Raw genomic sequence first — 19,662 nt, forward strand, 5'->3', positions numbered from 1 at the left:
ATAGGATCACTAGGCCAAAGTTGCAGAGGTGAGCAAGTCTAATCCAGTGGAACTAGAGATTAAGTCATTCAGACACAAAGGCAGCCAAGTCCAGTCCAGGAAGTTAATATACTTTTTGGCACTCAAGCCTGCCTAATAGCAAAGTCCTATGTGACACCTAAGGCAAGGATGTTTCATTGGCAGATTCTGCTTAGGTCAGACCCTGATAATCTGTCAAAATTAATCAGATTACACCCATGAGATTTCTTGATGAGTGACTAAAGCTGCCCTTATTTGGGATTCTCATTGAACTCAGTGTGACTTACTTCCTAGTAGACGTGCATAGAACTGTGCTGTAAGGAACTACAGAACTACCAAGCACTGCCAATGTACAGCCTTTGCCTGAATAAATGGGGGAGACCAATGCATGATCACTGAAATATATGGAGGCTGTACACCAGCAGTACTTGAGGGATCATGCCACAAAACTCGTAATTCTAAACAGTATCCTTATCCTGCTCTGGGAAACAATTTCCTCTCTTCCTGCAATATTATCCCACTTGGTTGCACTGTTCAAAAACAAAACATGTACTTCCATTATTTCTTTTATTTTATCAAATATTTCAGCACTGATCATCCCCCCACCCATCTCTTAAAAGTCTTTGCTATAGCTTTGGCTTCTTCCATAGCTCCTCCTTTGTTTAGTTTTCCAATATTAACACACAAAAATACGGGTATGCTTTGTTGTAATTTTTACTGAGAAATGCAAATCTTTAATGACCATCGTGCAAAAAAACCCACACAAGCAAGATCAGACCTTAAGGCTCTGATCTGTGCATGGCAAAAATATAAACCTCTGATTAGAGGACATTGGTGCTTCACTCTTCTCAAAGTGTCTGTCTGAATTCTCAGCCTGCCTCCCAGGAAAGGCAATGAAATCATTGAGCCTGAGAGAAGCTGACTAGTAGAGAGTTGTGAGATATGTTGTCATGATAAATGGACTCAATATCTGACATGGGGCAGTCCTATGATTTGGACATTTGGGTTGCATCTCCTTTTGCAGCATAGAAGAGGTGTAGTCTGTGTTCCGTGTGCATGGATTTGAATATATACATACGTACTTAAAATAAGACTGTATATGTCTCAATCATCTTATAGTTGTGTCTGTATAAAAAGAATAAAATGAAGCTTAAAACTGGTGCAGAAGTAAAACACTTCTTGAAACCTACTTCTGTGCTAGGAAAGGCACTCAGAATGGCTGAGGGATCCTGGGCATGCTACTGCATTAAAATAGAAAAGGTGCGTCCACATGGCACATTCTCAGGGCATCAGATGCCTTATTGCAGTTTGTTCCCTTCAGCATCTCTACACACTCACACACACACACAAAATATTTCTGCCTATTGTGATATCAGGGTGGGCATGCAGGATGCACAACTAGCTTTCATCACGAGGGCATCCTGGAAGGGGATAGATAGTGGCCTTTCCTGGGGATATTTTCTACATACCCAGTTGTGGTCTGCCATGCTGAAGAGAAGCAAGAGAAGCTACCATGTGGATGTACGCATAATGTCCAAATTCCTGTAGTGAGGCATAAGCACAGCCTTCAGTGTCTTCAAGTTATGCTGACAATGTAATTTATTTTAATTTTGCTTCATTCATTAGGATGCCCTCAAAATTTGTTGAGCGCAATTCTAGCCTTACAAGTCCACTGTATAGTTTTTATTTCTAGATACACATGGAGGATATCTTGTGTTAAAATCCTTTATCTTTAAAAAAAAATTCTTTTCCCTGCAGTTTTGTATACAGTCATACCTCGTGTTGCGTTCCCCTCTTCTTATGGACTTTCAGCTTACAATCGCAGCAAACCCGGAAGTGTTTACTTCCGGGTTAGCCGCCTGCACATGCGCAGAAGTGCTCGAACACACCATGCACATGCACAGAGGTGCTCTAGTTGCAGACTTTTCAGGTTGTGAACGGCACCCCGAAATGGATTAAGTCCGCAACTAGAGGTACCACTGTATAGGTTTTAAGTTGTTTCTGAGCAATGTGTATATGTGATAGACCTTGAGAAATATTGTGCTGCTTGGTATAGGTTTTGAATTGCCTCCCCTTTAGGAAAGAAGCTAATTTTCTGTGCCAAAATGGAAGCTTCCAAGTCTGTATGTAGTGGTCAGAGAAAAATTCCACCTATGTTCCCAAGCAACCTGTTGCAACTGGTTAAAACTCTGCACTCTGGCAGTGGTACCCATGCTGATCAATAGTCACAGGAACAAGGTGGTAAAAGATTCTAATTTACAAAAATGCACTCTTCTACTCTTACCAGTGGAACACAACTGGATAAGTATTTAAAACAACAACACTTTGTCACTTCTCACCATTCAAACCATTTGGTGTGGCCTTTGTGCTGATAACATAGAACATGGCCCTGTCTGGAGACCAAACAGTGAGGAGGATCCTTCAGGAACTTCAGACTCGAAGCTCTAATTTGACAGCCCCTCTGTGGATAGTTGAAGCTTTAGTTGGCCTTCTCTCCACACACTGTGGGGATGACCTAAATGTAGAAGGACCATGCCACTTATCTACAGTCTCATGGAGCTGACAAAGAGCTCTTCCATTACACACACACACCTCATTTTGGGGTATATTAATAATGAAGCTGCAGAACTTAATAAATTTGCAATGGCAGACTCCAAATTCTGCACAGACCCATGTGTCTTGTGGCAATTCAGCACTCATGAAAAAGGTGAGCGGGGGGAAGACTGTCAAGGACTGAAGCCCTGAATAACCTTAGGCTCCATCTAGGTTAGAGGCATGGGAAGCACACTCTCATCTGAAGGTGGACCCATGTGGGACCCAAGCCACTCACTTGAAAGTAGCTCCCTTTGTGGTCATTATAGTACTACTGTACCAGGTACTTGATTACGTGATTGCAATGTACTGCAGAAGGCTCCCACTTGCCAGCTACGGATGCAATTTATTGTGACAGGGTGTTTATGGAAGCGCTGAACGCTCAACAGCCACAAGTAGGTATAATCTGCTGGGTTTTTTTGGAAAGTAGTTGTCCCGTGATTGTAGTAACTTAATATGCTTCCCATCTTGTTTGCTGTTTTGCATCCTGTTACACCCACTGCGAAAATCCAGCCATAGTGATTTGCTTCTCATTTGAATGTTGTTTTGGTACAGTTCCTTTCTGGACACACAGAATGTGAAGAGTATGTGGATGGGCTCATGTACATGAGCTTTTAAAGAAAAGAGGTTTTCTTAGATATCAAAGAAATTAAAACTCAGTCTAGATGTTTTGGTGTCTATGATGCCCTACAATATGCTTTCATTGTAAATGCCAATCCTAGGCATGCTCACTTGACAAACCCATTCCAGATTTAGGGGGACCTTGCTCAGTCTGTCCATGGTCCCACTCCACTCTGACCCCCTGATAACAGCAGGACTGCAGAATCACCTTTGTGCATTAGGCAAGTGGGCTACTAAGCTCCCCAGCCCATTGTAACACCACTGCTTTGTAAGCCCAGGAGGGTAGAGAAACTGCCAGCTTCTCCTTCATGCATGGGGCTACATTACTGCTGCCCTACTATCACTGGGTAAGCCACAAGAATGGTACCAGAGCAGTGCCACAGCTGTAGCTCAGTGCTAGAGCAGTGGGTACAACAATAGCTCAGTGATCAACTTTGCATGCAGAGGCCCCTGTCTGAAATCCTGGAGAGCTGCTACCAGTCAGTGTAGACCAGTGTTTTTCAACCACTGTTCCGCGGCACACTAGTGTGCCGCGAGATGTTACCTGGTGTGCCGTGGGAAAAATTGAAAAATTCAAGAGAATTACTTTATATATAGTCAATATAGGCACAGAGTTAAATTTTTTAACATTTTCTAATGGTGGTGTGCCTCGTGATTTTTTTCATGAAACAAGTGTGCCTTTGCCCAAAAAAGGTTGAAAAAGACTGGTGTAGACTGACTTCAGCTAGATGACCCAATGATCTGACTCCATATAAGGCAGCTTCCTGTGTATGAAGAGGGAGGTCAAATAACTATGGGTGAGCATTGCCCAGTGAGCATGCCCAGTATGATGGGTGTTGACTGCAGGCCTGTTACGAGATAAATCTCCCTGAACTTAATGGGATTTACTTCCTGGGAAATATACATCCATGAAAATCAACAATAGGAATTTATTATGAGGTTAGGAATGAGGCCTGGTATAAAGTGAATATGCTCTGAATGATGGTACATGCATCCTATTCTAGAAGTTTAGTATGGAGAATATCCAGACTATGTATTTATCCACTTGGGGTCTTTAAAAGGGGAACAATAAATGTTACAGAAATTTTCTGATAGGACCTCAGAGCCAAAGGATATTGTAAAATTTTAACATAAGATGTTTGCATTGATCTCTGCCTGTGCTGGCCCCAAGGGTTTGTCCATGAAGCGAGGTCCAAGTCCAGTCCTGGGTCTAGGGGTCCAAAGGAGGTCAGTCCGGCGGGGAGCGAGGCAGGGAGCAGGTCAAGGTCCAAGGCAGGTTCAGGCACAAGGTTGCAGGTTGAGCACACGCTTGCAACTATGTTGCTCACGCAACTTGGGCTGGGTCTGGCTGGCTTTTATCTGGCCCTATGCTTAGGGCCGCCCCGATCCTCTGGAGACTCGCCTCTCCTCCGGGCCTGGAGGCGAGCACTCCTCCTGCAGACACTTAACTCCCTTCGCCTCTCTGCCCTGAGCCTCTGTAGCTCAGGAGAGGCTGGTGGGTTACTGGACCCAGGGGATGCCTCAGCTTCCTCTGAAGAGGCTGGGAGTGGAGCACCTGCAGGCAATGGGTCCTCCCTCCCATCAGGAGCCAGAGCAGACTCTGCTGATGCCTGCACCTGGGGATCCAGCACAGGTGGGGATCCTTCAGGCTCAAGCCCTGGCCCCGGCTCAGCTGGTTCTGGAGGCGGGGAATCCTGTGCAGGCTGGGATCCCTCAGGTTCAGCATCAGAGTCTGACTCCCAGGCCATCACACCATCCCCCCTCCCAGGCCTCCCCCTCAACTGAGGGGCCGGACCAGGCTTGCTGGGGTAAGCTGCATGGAAATCACGGAGGCAGGCAGGTGCGTGGACGTTTTCCACTGGTTCCCATGAACGATCCTCAGGCCCATACCCCTTCCAGTCGATGAGGTATTGGAGCTTCCCCCTGCGGTATCGTGAGTCGAGAATGCGCTCCACCTCGTACTCAGGCTCCCCCTCAACCAAAACTGGCTGCGGTCGTGGATTGTCTGGGTGGAACTCGTCGGGCGGGGCGACTGGACTAAGTAGGGACCGGTGGAATACTGGGTGAACCTTGAGTGATGGAGGTAACTGGAGGCGAAACGCCACCGGTGACACCTGCGCAGTGATGGTGAATGGGCCGGCAAACCGTGCATCCAGCTTTCGTGAGGGCCGAGAAGGATGCAGGTGACGGGTAGAGAGCCACACCCGATCGCCAACATGGAGTTCTGGCCCCTCCTGACGATGTCGGTCAGCTTGGGCCTTGTATGCGTCCTTGGCCTGGCGCAGTTGCTCCATCAATAATTGTTGCTGGGACTGAAGCTCCTGAAGCCAGTCTGTCACTGCGGGGACCGCGGAAGCTGGCAGCACGTCCGGGAACAAACGTGGATGGTAGCCGTAGGAGGCCTGGAACGGGGTCTGCTGGGTGGAGGCGTTCACTGCATTGTTGTAGGCGAACTCCGCCAATGGCAAGTGATCGACCCAGTCATCCTGCTGGAAGCTGCAGTAACACCGGAGGTACTGCTCCAGCACCGCATTTGCCCGTTCCGTCTGGCCATCGGTCTGCGGGTGGTGGGCCGAAGATAGACAGACCTCCGTCCCAAGGGTCTGGTGCAGGGCTCGCCAGAAGTGGGATGTGAACTGGACGCCGCGGTCAGAAACCACACGCTCGGGAAGGCCATGCAGGCGGAAGATGTGCTGCATGTACAGTTGAGCCGTCTCCTTAGCTGTGGGTATGGACGGGCAGGGGGCACAGTGCACCATCTTAGTGAAATGGTCCGTGAAAACCAGGAGGCAGGTACAGTGACGAGATGGGGGCAAGTCTACCACAAAGTCCAGTGAGACCGTGTGCCAGGGACGTGGTGGGACTGGTAATGGCTGGAGCAGACCGGGGGGTCGCCCAGTAGGACCCTTGGCCCGCCGGCAGACATCGCAACCAGCAACATAGCGTGCCACATCAGCCTTCAGGCGGGGCCACCAGAATTCCCGGCTTACCAGATGAGTGGTCCGGTACCGCCCAAAGTGCCCTGCTGCTGGGGCATCGTGGGACATCTGGAGAACCTCAGCCCGCAATGGTCCTGGTGGGATGTATAGACGACCCTGGTGCAGCAGTAGGCCCTGGTGCAGGGCCAGCCCTGGATATCGAGGGCATGACCCGTCAGACAGTTCCCGGAGCCGTTCCTGAGCCCAAGCGTCGACCCGTTGCTGTTCTCGCACCCGAGCCTGCAGTGGCTTGGCCTCCTGAGTGGCCAGGAATGTGGCTGGTGGTAAGATAGTCGTCGGTACTGCCTGCTGTACAGTGTCTGCGACGTCCTCGGGTTTCCGGGACAGGGCATCCGCTTTCCGGTTTTGGGAGCTAGGGATGTAGCGGATCCGGAACTGGAACCGGGAGAAAAACAGCGCCCATCGGATCTGCCTTTGGTTCAACTTGCGGGTGGTCTGGAGGTACTCCAGATTCCGGTGGTCCGTTCTCACTTCCACCGGGTGTCGTGCCCCCTCAAGATGATGGCGCCAGACCTCAAAGGCCACCTTGATGGCCAGTAGTTCCCGCTCCCACACGGTATAGTTACGCTCCGCCGGAAGGAGCTGCCGGGAGTAGTAGGCGCAGGGTAACAGCGGCGCATCGGGTCCGTGTTGCTGAGACAGGATGGCACCGAGAGCCGTACTGGAGGCATCAGTCTCCACCACGAAGGGACGAGAGGGATCAGGATGCTGTAAAATCGGCGCCCTCTGGAAACAGGCTTTCAACCCCTGAAATGCCACTTCAGCCTCCTCATCCCAGGAGAAGGGTGTCTTGGGGCGCAGCAGTCGGGTTAATGGGGTGGTGCGATGAGCATAATCTGCAATGAAGGTCCGGTAATAGTTGGCGAACCCTAGGAACCGCTGTAAGTCCTTGCGGTTCCGGGGCGCTGCCCACTCTCGAACCGCAGCCACCTTCCCAGGGTCCATCTGCACCCCGTCAGGGGAGAGTCGGTGTCCAAGGAAGTCCACTGACCGCTGGTGGAACTCGCACTTGCTGAGCTTGGCATACAGGCGGTGCTCCCGCAAGCGCTGCAACACGGACCGAACATGACTCTCATGACGGGCTGGGTCACGGGAATAAATCAGAATATCATCTAGGTACACCACCACGTATTTGTCTAGCAAGTCCTGGAACACGTGGTTGATGTACCGTTGAAACACGGCGGGTGCATTGCATAATCCGAACGGCATAACCAGGTATTCAAACTGCCCATACCGGGTCCCGAATGCCGTCTTCCACTCGTCCCCGGCACGGATCCGAATCAAGTTGTAGGCCCCTCGGAGGTCCAGTTTGGTGAACATCTGCGCCCCCTGCACCCGCTCCAGCAATTCTGCAATAAGGGGCAAGGGGTACCGGTCTGGGATGGTGATCTTGTTCAGGGCCCGGTAGTCATGGCAGAGGCGAAGCTCCCCACACTTCTTCTTAACGAAGAGTACAGGAGCGGCAGTGGGTGAGGTAGAGGGCCTAATGAACCCGCGTTCCAGGTTCTTGCGAAGGAAGTCCTGCAAGGCTTCACGCTCTGGCTCCGAAAGAGAATATAGGCGGCTTACAGGCAGGGGCGCCCCAGGCTGGAGGTCTATGCCGCAGTCGAAGGACCGATGAGGTGGCAGCTGGTCTGCTCCCTGTTCCTCGAACACGTCTAAATAGTCCTGGTACACGGCAGGGAGCGTTGACACAGCCTGCCCCATGGGGGCAGCTGCTACTAACTCGGACTGAGCATGGGAACCCGGGTCTGGGAAGCGTACAGTCCGATTGACCCAGTCGATCTGAACATTGTGCGACTCCAGCCAGTCCATCCCAAGCACCAGGGGAAACCGGGGCATGGTGGCAATGTCCAGGGTTCGCACCTCCCGGTGCTGCTGGTAGCACAGGACCAAGGGCTGGGTCTCCCGAGTAACCGCGCCCGAGCGTAGGAGCCGTCCGTCAATTGCCTCCACCTGTACTGGTTCCGGCTTGTTCTGAAGCGGCACCTGATGCTGAGTGGCGAAGGCAGAGTCCATATAGGAGCGGGTTGCCCCCGAATCCACCAGAGCGTGGGTGAGAATCCAGGGCCCACCGGGGGGGTATAGACGCACCGGTATCATGAGGTGTTGCAATTCCACTGGTGAGGGCCCATCATGCGATGCTTGGGGCCCCAGGTAGCCTGGGCCATCGGCTACTGGGGTTGGCCGTTTCACCTGCGGCTGGCGTTTCTCAGGGCAGGTTCGGGCGTAGTGTCCACTCCCACCGCAGTAGAGACACAGGTTCCCCTCCCGACGCCGAGTCTTTTCCGAGGGGGAGAGGCGAGGCCGCGCTGCCCCGAGCTGCATCGGCTCCTCCAATGACTCAGCTCTGGCCACGGAACTGCAGGGAAGCACCGGCGCTGGGAGCCCGGAGTGCCGGCGGCCCCGGGCCTGGCGACGGTCCTCCAACCGATCATCTATCTGCAGACTCCGTTGGATGAGGGCATCCAGTGTGGCAGGGCGATCCAACGTGGCCAGCTGATCCAGTACCTCGTCTGAAAGTCCCTCGAGATACTGGTCCCGCAGTGCAGAGTCGTTCCAGGTCAAGTCCTGCGCCAGCAGCCGAAATTCTGTGGCGTAGATGGCCACTGTGGACTTGCCCTGTTTCAACCGCCGAATTGCCCGATTGGCTTGACTCCCCTTCTGAGGGTTGGCAAACGTGGTTTCCAGAAGATTGCAAAACCCCGTATAGTCTGTCAGCAAGGGGGAGTCTTGCCGGAGCAGCGGCAACGCCCACTTGGCCGCCTGGTCCTTCAGCAAGCTGATCAGGAAGTGCACCTTGGTGCAGTCGTCGGGGAAATCCCGAGCTCGCCCCTGAATATACAGCTTGGCCTGGGCGAGAAACATGGGAAAGCTGGCTGGGGACCCATCAAATTTCTCTGGCAGGGCCACGGGGTACTTGCCAGGAGCTGGGGCGGCGGCCCCAGGAGCCGGTAAGGCATCCAAACGCTGCTGAAGCGCCGTAACCACATTGCTTAGCTGCTGCACGGTGTGGGTCAAGGCCTGGTTCTCCTGGGCCAATGCCACCAGCGCAGCCGCCTGGTCAGCCATGGCTATTAGTTCCTCCCGAACGCACCTCAGCGAAGGGGGAGTGCGGGTGTGGCGTGAGCAAACTGTGCTGGCCCCAAGGGTTTGTCCATGAAGCGAGGTCCAAGTCCAGTCCTGGGTCTAGGGGTCCAAAGGAGGTCAGTCCGGCGGGGAGCGAGGCAGGGAGCAGGTCAAGGTCCAAGGCAGGTTCAGGCACAAGGTTGCAGGTTGAGCACACGCTTGCAACTATGTTGCTCACGCAACTTGGGCTGGGTCTGGCTGGCTTTTATCTGGCCCTATGCTTAGGGCCGCCCCGATCCTCTGGAGACTCGCCTCTCCTCCGGGCCTGGAGGCGAGCACTCCTCCTGCAGACACTTAACTCCCTTCGCCTCTCTGCCCTGAGCCTCTGTAGCTCAGGAGAGGCTGGTGGGTTACTGGACCCAGGGGATGCCTCAGCTTCCTCTGAAGAGGCTGGGAGTGGAGCACCTGCAGGCAATGGGTCCTCCCTCCCATCAGGAGCCAGAGCAGACTCTGCTGATGCCTGCACCTGGGGATCCAGCACAGGTGGGGATCCTTCAGGCTCAAGCCCTGGCCCCGGCTCAGCTGGTTCTGGAGGCGGGGAATCCTGTGCAGGCTGGGATCCCTCAGGTTCAGCATCAGAGTCTGACTCCCAGGCCATCACACTGCCTTTTCAACATGATTGTACCTGGACAATATTCAATAATCTAATAGAGTATGAATTTGAATGGCTGAAATAAAATGAAATGCAACAGTATTTTATACTAAGTATGCTTATTGCATTTGTTTGTTTATTTCCATTTGTGAATTGCTTCCTGTGAAACATATTGAAACAATTTAACAATAAAACTTCAACAATAAAAACTTATGTAGAATCATATTTAAAATCAAAGCTATTTCATATATAAAAACAATTTCAAATCCTGTGTAAATACCAAACTGTGATAAAAAACACCTTCCACCTGAAATGCTTGTTGAAGGAGGAAGGTGTTCAATAAGATGCTAAAAAGGCCAAAGAGGCAGCCTGGGTCTGATGGGTAAGAGAAGGTAGTCCCAAAGAGTAAATGCTGGCACACTAAACGCTAGATTTCTACATGGAATGAAATAATGCCCCTTCTGATGAGGTGCTTTCTGCAGGAGACTCTCTCCTGCAGAACACAGTGGTAGTGAGGCAATATTTATTGTTGAATACCAGAGACAGACGTACTTCTATAACAAATAGTCTGATCCCAACAGTTGATTATTCAAAAGTAAGTTCTAGTGTTTTCAGTCAGGCTTCTTTCAGCATCCATGATTGACAGTTTGCTCTCTTTCATGGTGCCCCAATATTTGTTGCCTGTGCAAGCCTGCTAATGGTGGGATCAACCCATCGCTTGTTACATCTAGGCTGCCTCATTCCCCAGCTCCTTGTTGATTAAGAGCTTCTTTCACTTACAAAGGTACTAAGGCTCCAACTCTGGACCTGGGAGTAATAAGTACCATTAAATTCAGCAAATGTGTCTAGGATTCCATTGTAAGCCACTTTCCCCCTCGCACAGGGGTAGCAGAGTGACTGCCAGAAAATGTTGGACTCAAACTCCCATCAGCCTCAGCCACTATAGCCAATAATCAAGGATGATGGGAACTGTAGTCCAACATTTTCTGGAGGGCACCACAGCTAACTCATTTCAAAGGGCTAAATTGTACTAAAAGACACCAGTCATGCCAATTAGGCTGGTGCTAATGTTACCACCTCCTTTGGGGACAAACTTTTGAATACACTCAGAGGATGCAGCACTCTTCTTCCATCTCACTCCCCTCCTGCCTTATGTGGATCAACATTATAAGAGCCCTTCTGGCACTGCAGATTCTCATAGCGGCCAAGAGCTTGTCAAGATATAGGTTTGACCCAGCACAATGCATGTAACCTTTGTTTAAAAAAAACCTAAAAACTAAAATTCCCACAAATCATCTGTGTGGTGGAGCAGGATTTCAGGTTTTTAACTGCCAGATCAAGTACCTGCTACCTCAGAGGGTGTGGCAACCCCATCCAGAGACACACAAATTCACTCCCTGCCCACATCTGTGATTAGCTGTGGTTCCTGGATTGCAGGGGGGTGGACTAGATGATGCTTAAGGTTCCTTCCAACTCTACAACTCTATGGTCTCCCCCATTTGAGGATTATTATAGATAATTCGCATTATTAAGCAGAGAAAGAGACTCCTGCATAGCTTTTGCTCGTCCCATTTCACCACGTGGCCTTTGAGGTGAGGAAATAAATATGAAACTAAAAGGATATGGAATCAGGAAGACGGATATTTCTCCTTATATACTACAGAGAAGCTTACTGTGAAAGGAAACTACGCCTCGTAGGATCGATTGGGCAGGAAGCAAAGAAGAGGAATGGTTTCGCACAGGCATTGATTTTGGTTTCCCTTTGGAGTCCATCTGTCTGCTTCTACCCATCCATGCACTCCTGACGAAATACGGGCAGGCAGTTTGTTCCCTTGAGATATTCATTTTCTGTCTGACAGCGTAGATTTTTGTATATTTTATTTTCATTCAAGGCAAGTGAAAGCGCATTTAATCAAAACCGGCGACCAGCTCTTTTAAATCCTACAAGAACAACGTGGTTCCCCCCACCCCCATTCCTCAAAACAAACTGCACCTTTCAACCACTCCAAATATTTTTTTTCCAATAGAGAAGCAAATGATGATGATGATGATGATAAAGGGAGGGAGGGGGATTAAAAAAATATATAAGAAAACTAAACGTCTTCTAAAATGTCACCTGGGACACACACAGGTTCTACCGAGATTTGAACTCGGATCGCTGGATTCAAAGTCCAGAGTGCTAACCATTACACCATAGAACCACACGGCAGCCCTGCTGACTGAAAAGTTCTCTACTAGCACGTTCCCAAGGTTCTCTTAGGTTCACATTCATGCGCATGAATTTCTTCTTCATAATTATATATACTATTGTGGGGGGACAGGGGGGGCTGTGAAACTGACACCCGATAGCTCTTAAATGTCCTTTTGTCCGACCAAGCTTCCGATTAGCCAACACCACCTTTTCATACGTTGCACGACAAAAAACGATATAAATATAAAATGGATAATCATACATTCTGAAATTATAGACGTTTTAAGCCCCTCACCCCCAGCAAAACGTTACCATTATGTAAAAGCATAAACCTCAACATAAAGAGAAAATAATGGCGCATTCCCCTTCCTTCCGCGTTCCCCCTCCCCCCCGCAATTTTTTTCCATATTTTTAATTTATTTAAGAAACCTTTGAGTTTCTTCCACCCACTACCGCCGCAAAAATGCTAAGGGATCCGCAGGTTCCACCGAGATTTGAACTCGGATCGCTGGATTCAGAGTCCAGAGTGCTAACCATTACACCATGGAACCAGTCGTCCCGAATTGGCGCTCGTTCAATACTTATTCACACTAGCCTACCAAGACCCTCTGTTAACCGAGTCGATTTGCTCTTTCGAAAAGATTTGAAGGAATAAGTCTTACTTACTGTAAGGGGGGGGGCAACAAAGCTCCAGTACCAGATTAATTTGGATCATTTTAAACCTGCGGCGGCGACGAATAGTCTTGATTTATGCCCCCCCCCCAAAAAAAACCACGTTAGCCGATCACTTAAATCTACCGTCTCCTCAGAAGTCAGCCTCCTCGCGGTGTTTCCACGGGGCTTCCTGCACAGATAAGGGGCTACAAAGATATACAGTGTGTGTATAGACAGATATATAATATATATTTTTTATATAGAATAAATACGAAGGTTGGGCGCTGACAGATCCTTCGCGCTTACGAAGACAGCCCTGCAGTTGGGCAGAAAAAGGCGCCGTTATTTGGATAAAGGGGAGGCGGGGTGTAAAACAAGAGGAGCGCCTCGTTTCTCTGGGAGAGAGGAAAAACTTCTTTGAAATTTGCGTTTTGCCGAAAGGGGGGAGGGACCTTTCAGGCAACCTTCTAAGACCGGAGTTCCGTCAGAGAGCAGGAGCAGGAGCGGACGCCGGGGTCTTTGAAACGGGCTTATTAGAGCGGCGGCCATTTTGAGGCGAAGGAGAGCTCGCGCTGAGGGAGGAGCCGGCGGAATCTTCCCGCCCAAACGGGACTGGCAGGCTTGAATTCCTAAATGGGCCACATCGAGCAACCGCAGATTATAAAGGAAAAGACTATAAAGAAAAGAGGGGGAACACATCCAGCGAGACAGACAGCCTCCTTTCATGAGAAAGACTCTCAACATTACATATTTAGTCCTGCAAAAGCTCTTTGTGCACCGAGGCCTTCTTAAATATATGCCAGCCTCCATTAACGCCCATCGGGAGGGAGGGTGGTAGCCCATTGTGACTCTGAGAAGCACTGGACTCCAGCCTGTTTCTGGGCTTGCTGGTCAGAAGGTCTGTGGTTCGAATTCGTCCCAGCTCCTGCCAACCTAGCATTTGGAAAGCACACAAGTGCAAGCATGTATTTTTCAATGTATAAGACGACCCCTATTTTTTTTAACCCAAAATTAAGGAAATGCACCATGCACCATTTTTGTATAAGATGACCCCTTATTTTAAACTTCAAAAATTTAGGGAAAAATATAGTCCACCATCTGGATCTAGGTGCAAACACTTAAAACTAAAGAACAGGGTGTCCTCTGAGCAGGTGCTAAGGACAGGAATTTGCTTTGAGTATTTCTGAGGTCACAGTCCTTCCACACAGCAACCCTACCTGTGATTTATTTCAACCATGTAATTTATATGGCGATGGGAATTGTGTTCCTCCCCCTGCCCCGAATTGGCATGCTCCTGTTTCTGCATACACAGACACAAAATGAAGCTCTCTCGGGAAGGTGGGAGACCAAAGATATTTCCATTATGGTGAGAAAGGCAAATAGCAACCGTGGATAGGGCACCAGTTGCCCCTTGCCTTCATCTTTGCTTCATGTGGGCCTCATGATTACATGGCATCAGAATACAAATCCACAGCAAAGGTACACAAAAGATGGCCACTCTGATGAGAAGAAGCCTCTGTGCTGTGCAGGCCAAGTTCCTCCCCACAACTCTAGTATGAAGCCAAAAAGGCAACGGGTGGGATTCAAATTTATTTATACCCCACAACTCTAGTATGAAGCCAAAAAGACAACAGGTGGGACACATGCAGAGCACAATGGATTTCAGTTCCATCCCATTCTTCTCTTGGCCACACCAAGAGCAGTTTTTCATGTTTCCCAAACAGTCCATGCTGGACAGGAATTCCAGACATGTGGAGCAACAGATGACTTGTAGTCCCTTCTCAGTAGTAAAAACACAAACAAGGATGAAACTTGAACCCACTGTGCAGAGTCCAGTGTATTTCCAATCCCTTGCCTTCATTGCTCGTCAACATCATAACCACAGCCAGCCACAATATCAGGATCGAATTGAGCCCATTACCTGTGGTGGTGTTTGTGTTTCCTAAAGGATTTTGGAGCACATAACAAAGCAGGACAGTGTGTGGTCTATCTGTGGGCTACTGCAATGCGCTCTATGTGGGGCTACCTTTGAAGGTGACCCGGAAACTACAACGAATACAGAATGTGGCAGCTAGACTGGTGACTGGGAGCGGCCACCAAGATCACATAACACCGGTCTTGAAAGACCTACATTGGCTCCCAGTACGTTTCCGAGCACAAATCAAAGTGTTGGTGCTGACGTTTAAAGCCCTAAACGACCTTGGTCCAGTATATCTGAAGGAGCGTCTCCACCCCCATCATTCTGCCTGGACACTGAGGTCCAGTGCCGAGGGCCTTCTGATGGTTCCCTTGCTGCGAGAAGCCAAGTTACAGGGAACCAGGCAGAGGGCCTTTCTCTCAAAGAGAAAAACAACTACCAGACTTTTAGAAGACATCTGAAGGCAGCCCTGTTTAGGGAAGCTTTTAAAGTTTAACAGACTATTGTATTTTAATATTTTGTTGGAAGCCGCCCAGAATGGCTGGGGAAACCCAGCCAGATGGGCGGGGTATAAATTAATTAATTATTTATTATTATTATTATTATTATTATTATTATTATTATTGATTTGTGAAACACGTTCCCAGAATGGGACAGATTTTAAGGAACAACATCCTGCTCTCTGGCAGCAAGGAGCTCTAGAGGACTCTATTTCAGACCTGAGACACACCAGAGAGGTTCCAGGCACAAATAAGCTCTCTGAATAAGCTCTTTATCCTTCAGCTGATGTTTTCCGCTTAGCAGCAAAGCAGCAAAATAAGTTTTTAAATATATGAAACACTTCACAAATTTGTGTGCCATCTAATATGGCTCCTTGGAAGAGTTTAAATAAGAAGCCACTCAAATATTTCCCCCTTTCAGTGAGAAGGAATGGGAAATAGGAACTGTGGGGGGGGGGGCACTGCCCCTGTCTCACACCAGGCTCCCGACTGCATCTTTATTTCATCTGGGCCCTACACTTGTAACTCCTTCCTCTAATGGATGATAGAGGGTGACATGCACAGCACAGAGTAGTACAGTGCAGGACCATGGACAAGGCCTCCATGATGTGCCTGTCAAGTTCTCACCTGGGAATCTCTTGTGTGAAACCAAAAGTTCGACAAGGATGGGATTCGAACCCATGCATGCACAGCACAATGGATTTCGAGTCCATCGCCTTCACCTCTCGGCCACCTTGTCCACACTGGTGGCTTTTCACAACTCCCCAATAGGCCATGTTGGGTAGGGGCTTCCAGAAAGAAGGGGCAACAGACAATTAGTCCTTCCTCCTTGCTAGTAAAAAAAAATCCCCAGTTGGGATTTGAACCAACTTGCTCAGAGCATAATGGATTTCTAGTCCTTGGCATTCACCTCACAGCCACCTCTAACTGTCTGCCCAATGGCAGGACCTGTCTGCAGCAGTGAAGCGGTTCGGGAACTGTCCCTTAGGAATCTGTTATAGAAGACCAAAAGTCTGATGAGGGAGGGATTCAAACCCATGCGTGCAGAGCACAATGGATTTCTAGTCCATCACCTTTACCTCTCGGCCATCTCATCCACACCAGCAGCTTCTCGTGTTTTGGGCTAGGACTTGCAGAAATGGGGAGCAGCAGATGACAGAGTGGTGCACAACTTTCTCTGTACTTGTGCAGGGACCATGCTCATTTTCTGTGTGTTCTTTCAGTTTTAGTGTCACTGAAGTTCACCCAAGAACAAGCCTTCTTGGGTAGGGCAATCACCAAAAGAAATTTCACCTTGTGATGAGGAAAGGGAACAACAACCATGGACAACCTACACCCTGACCTCTCCCAAATCTCTCCCTCCCCTTCCCCACACATAACCAACAAAAATCTACTATGTGGTGCCAAAAGACCGACAAGGGTGGGATTCAAACCCACACGTGCACAGCACAATGGATTTCAAGTCCATCGCCTTCACCTTTTGGCCACCTCATCCATGCTTTTCATGACTTCCAAATAGGCCATGCTGGACCAGGAGTCCCAGACATGCAGACTATCAGCCCTCCCTCCTCAGCAGCAAAACACCATGAGGGTGGAACTTGAACCTATGCAATCAGGGAGAGCGCAGAGGATTTCTAGTTGATTGCCTTCACCACTTGGCCACCTTAGACAACAGGTGACCATAGCAGCAAGTCCTCTTACTCCTTTCTGGTCTTTCTTGGCTGCTCTGCAGTTGTTTGTACATTTCATAAACAATGTTCCTCCGTCACAAGACAGAAGGGTCGTAAGGGGAAGAATCTTGGTGAAGTTTTTTTTTAATCAGATTGAGGAAAATTCTAAAGATACGTCGACCCACTCTCCTCTGGCAGTGAGGAGTCCCAGGGGACTCAAATCCAGCACAGCAGACCAACACTCCATGGCAGCAGCCATGAAAAAAGGTTTACAAGCTCCTATTTGCTCAGCAGATTTGTCCAACCCCGCAGTGAGATTTCAAAGAATGGTTATACATGCACATGCACATATATATGGCACGTTTCATGGATTTCCTTGTGCAAGGCCATGTTAATCTCTCTATCATTCCAACTCCCGTATATTACCAAAGTGAGCACAAAAAGCAGCCCTCTAGGAAGGGCATAAATGGGAGGTTACTCAGCCTAACAAAATAGAAAGTAGATAGCAAATATGGATAGGGCCCATCTCTAGGTTCCTGTTAGACCCCTTCTTCCATTGGCTTTGTTTCATTTGGACCACATGCCAGTAATTCCTCCCTTTGATAGTATAACATTGGAATACAAGTTACAGCAGAGGATGATGGGGGAGAGGTGCACTGCACAGAGCAGCAGTGGAGGTGTCAGTGATCCGATGGCTAAGTTCCCTCCCCAATTCTATTCTATAGAGCCAAAAGACCGATGAGGGTGGGATTCGAACCCACGCGTGCAGAGCACAATGGATTTCAAGTCCATCGCCTTCACCTCTCGGCCACCTCATCTTGTGTTGTAATGAGACTTGTGTTGTCTGCTCCCTCTGATCTCTCATTGTCCTCTCACCACCATTCCCCTGTCTCTGAGCCTTCTACCCTTGGGGATTCTTCAGCTGGTGCCTTCCAGCATTCTTCTGTGTCCACGGCACCTTGCTTCTTCTAATAAAGAGTTAACATCACTTTTTCTATGTGATTTATTGCTGACCCGTTCCTACACCTGCTCCTGTCATGGGGGTGATGGATTTGCATGGCACAGAATTGTAGTGCATGAGGCTGGGGACTAGGCCTTTCTAATGTGCCAGCCATGTTCTTCCCCAGGACTCTGCTGTGTGAGGCCAAAAGGTCAATAAGGATGGGATTTGAACCCACACATACAGAACAATGGATTTCTAGTCCATAGCCATCATCCCTCGGCCACCTCACCTGTAATAGTGGCAGGACCTGTCACTCTTATAGGGCTTTCGTATTCCAGTCAGCACCTGCTTGTTCATTACCTGAAGGATGGTAGAGTGGTTGTGTTCTGCATCACAAGCCTTGTGATAGGACAGGCCAAGTTGCGGAACATTTTCTCCCCAACAATTTATGGAATTTCTAAAGGATCACCTTTCCCTAGCAGCATGGAGCCCCAGGAGAGACAAACTCCAGACCCCATGAGCACCTGATAGGCAGCTTAGGCAGAAACCATGAAGCAGCTTTCACAGCTCCCCTTCACCCAACAGCTTTGTCTCACATGGCAAAACAGCTTCATGGAAAGATAAAATGTGTGGAAATGGAACACTTCACAAAGCTCAGTATCATCTTTCTGCAGGGGCCATGCTAATCTTCTCTGTTTCATTCCATTTTCATCCTTTTTGTCACTGAACTCCACACAACAACCAGCCCTCTTGGGAGAGTTTAAATGGGAAGCTACCCAAGAACATTTCACCTCGCAATGAGGAGGAAAATGGGCAGCAACTATAGCCAAGACCCATTTTCCCAGGTTTCTTCTGGGCCCCTGCTCTCTTCATCTATTTCATCTGGACCCCATGCCAGTAATCCCCCCCCACACCAAGCATGGCATCAGATAGCAAGTTGAAACAAAGGATGATGGATGGAATTTGCATGGCACAGAACTGTAGTGCAGGGCATGGGGTAGGATCTGACGCCTCTGTAATGCGCCAGCTATGTTCTCCAGGAATCTGCTATGGGAGGCCAAAAGGCCGATGAGGGTGGGATTCGAACCCACGCATGCAGAGCACAATGGATTTCTAGTCCATCACCTTCACCACTCGGCCACCTCGTCTGCTGAAGCCATAGGGCCTGTTACTGCTCCAGGGCCTTTCTTATCCACTCTGAAGTTTCTTGTTCATTTCCTAAAGTATGTCAGAGTGCTAGGTTACAAAAAAGGAGGAAGGATTCAAATGACCTATTGGAAAGATCCAAACAAGTGGTTACCCAAACATATTTCACCCTGCAGTTAGGAGGAAAGCAGTAACAGTGATTGAGCAATGGACCCACACTGGGCAGCACCCCACCCCAGCAACCTCCCTCTTTGTCTTTGTTTCATCTGGGTCTCATGCTGGCAACTTCTCCCTCTGATTGTGTAGCACTGGGATGCAAATCTCATGAAAGGGTGGTTCCATTTTGGAATTTAATCCTAATATTTTGTCACTGCTAGAGCTTTATTTTTTATTTCTAGTAATCATTATTTCCAACCTTTAGCGAAAGGTAGACAAGAAATCAATGAACAAAGTTGAAACAAGGACTTTATTTATTTCACTTCTGGGTAGGGTTGCTTGATCTGAAACCTAGAAATTTGGGAAATGCAAATACATATCCTTTTCAAATATTCCTAATTGTATTCGTCATATGTTTTTTCCTATTGTGCACACCTACGAAGGTGTTTTGAGGAAGTGGATTCTCTTTTTGAAGGGAGCACATGTGCTATAAATTTAAGCTGGTGGGCCAAGAAGAAATAAAGGCAGAGGCA

At 48.9% G+C, this 19,662-nt stretch overlaps 7 non-coding genes across 7 annotated transcripts; all 7 read right to left on the reverse strand.

Moving 5' to 3' along the window:
* Positions 1-12,080: 12,080 nt before the first annotated feature.
* Positions 12,081-12,152, reverse strand: TRNAQ-UUG. The gene has a single exon. It is a non-coding gene; the product is annotated as a tRNA-Gln (tRNA).
* A 469-nt stretch (positions 12,153-12,621) lies between these two features.
* TRNAQ-CUG lies at positions 12,622-12,693 on the reverse strand. The gene has a single exon. It is a non-coding gene; the product is annotated as a tRNA-Gln (tRNA).
* A 3,178-nt stretch (positions 12,694-15,871) lies between these two features.
* Positions 15,872-15,953, reverse strand: TRNAS-CGA. Its single transcript has one exon. It is a non-coding gene; the product is annotated as a tRNA-Ser (tRNA).
* Positions 15,954-16,626: 673 nt separating this feature from the next.
* Positions 16,627-16,708, reverse strand: TRNAS-UGA. Its single transcript has one exon. It is a non-coding gene; the product is annotated as a tRNA-Ser (tRNA).
* Positions 16,709-17,620: 912 nt separating this feature from the next.
* On the reverse strand, positions 17,621-17,702 carry TRNAS-UGA. Its single transcript has one exon. It is a non-coding gene; the product is annotated as a tRNA-Ser (tRNA).
* A 754-nt stretch (positions 17,703-18,456) lies between these two features.
* On the reverse strand, positions 18,457-18,565 carry LOC117043048. The gene has a single exon (XR_004426135.1). It is a non-coding gene; the product is annotated as a U6 spliceosomal RNA (small nuclear RNA).
* A 328-nt stretch (positions 18,566-18,893) lies between these two features.
* TRNAS-AGA lies at positions 18,894-18,975 on the reverse strand. Its single transcript has one exon. It is a non-coding gene; the product is annotated as a tRNA-Ser (tRNA).
* Between the last annotated feature and the right edge of the window lie 687 nt (positions 18,976-19,662).

The sequence above is a fragment of the Lacerta agilis genome, chromosome 2, assembly GCF_009819535.1.
Source record: "Lacerta agilis isolate rLacAgi1 chromosome 2, rLacAgi1.pri, whole genome shotgun sequence".
In the NCBI taxonomy this organism is placed as follows: Eukaryota; Metazoa; Chordata; class Lepidosauria; order Squamata; family Lacertidae; genus Lacerta; species Lacerta agilis.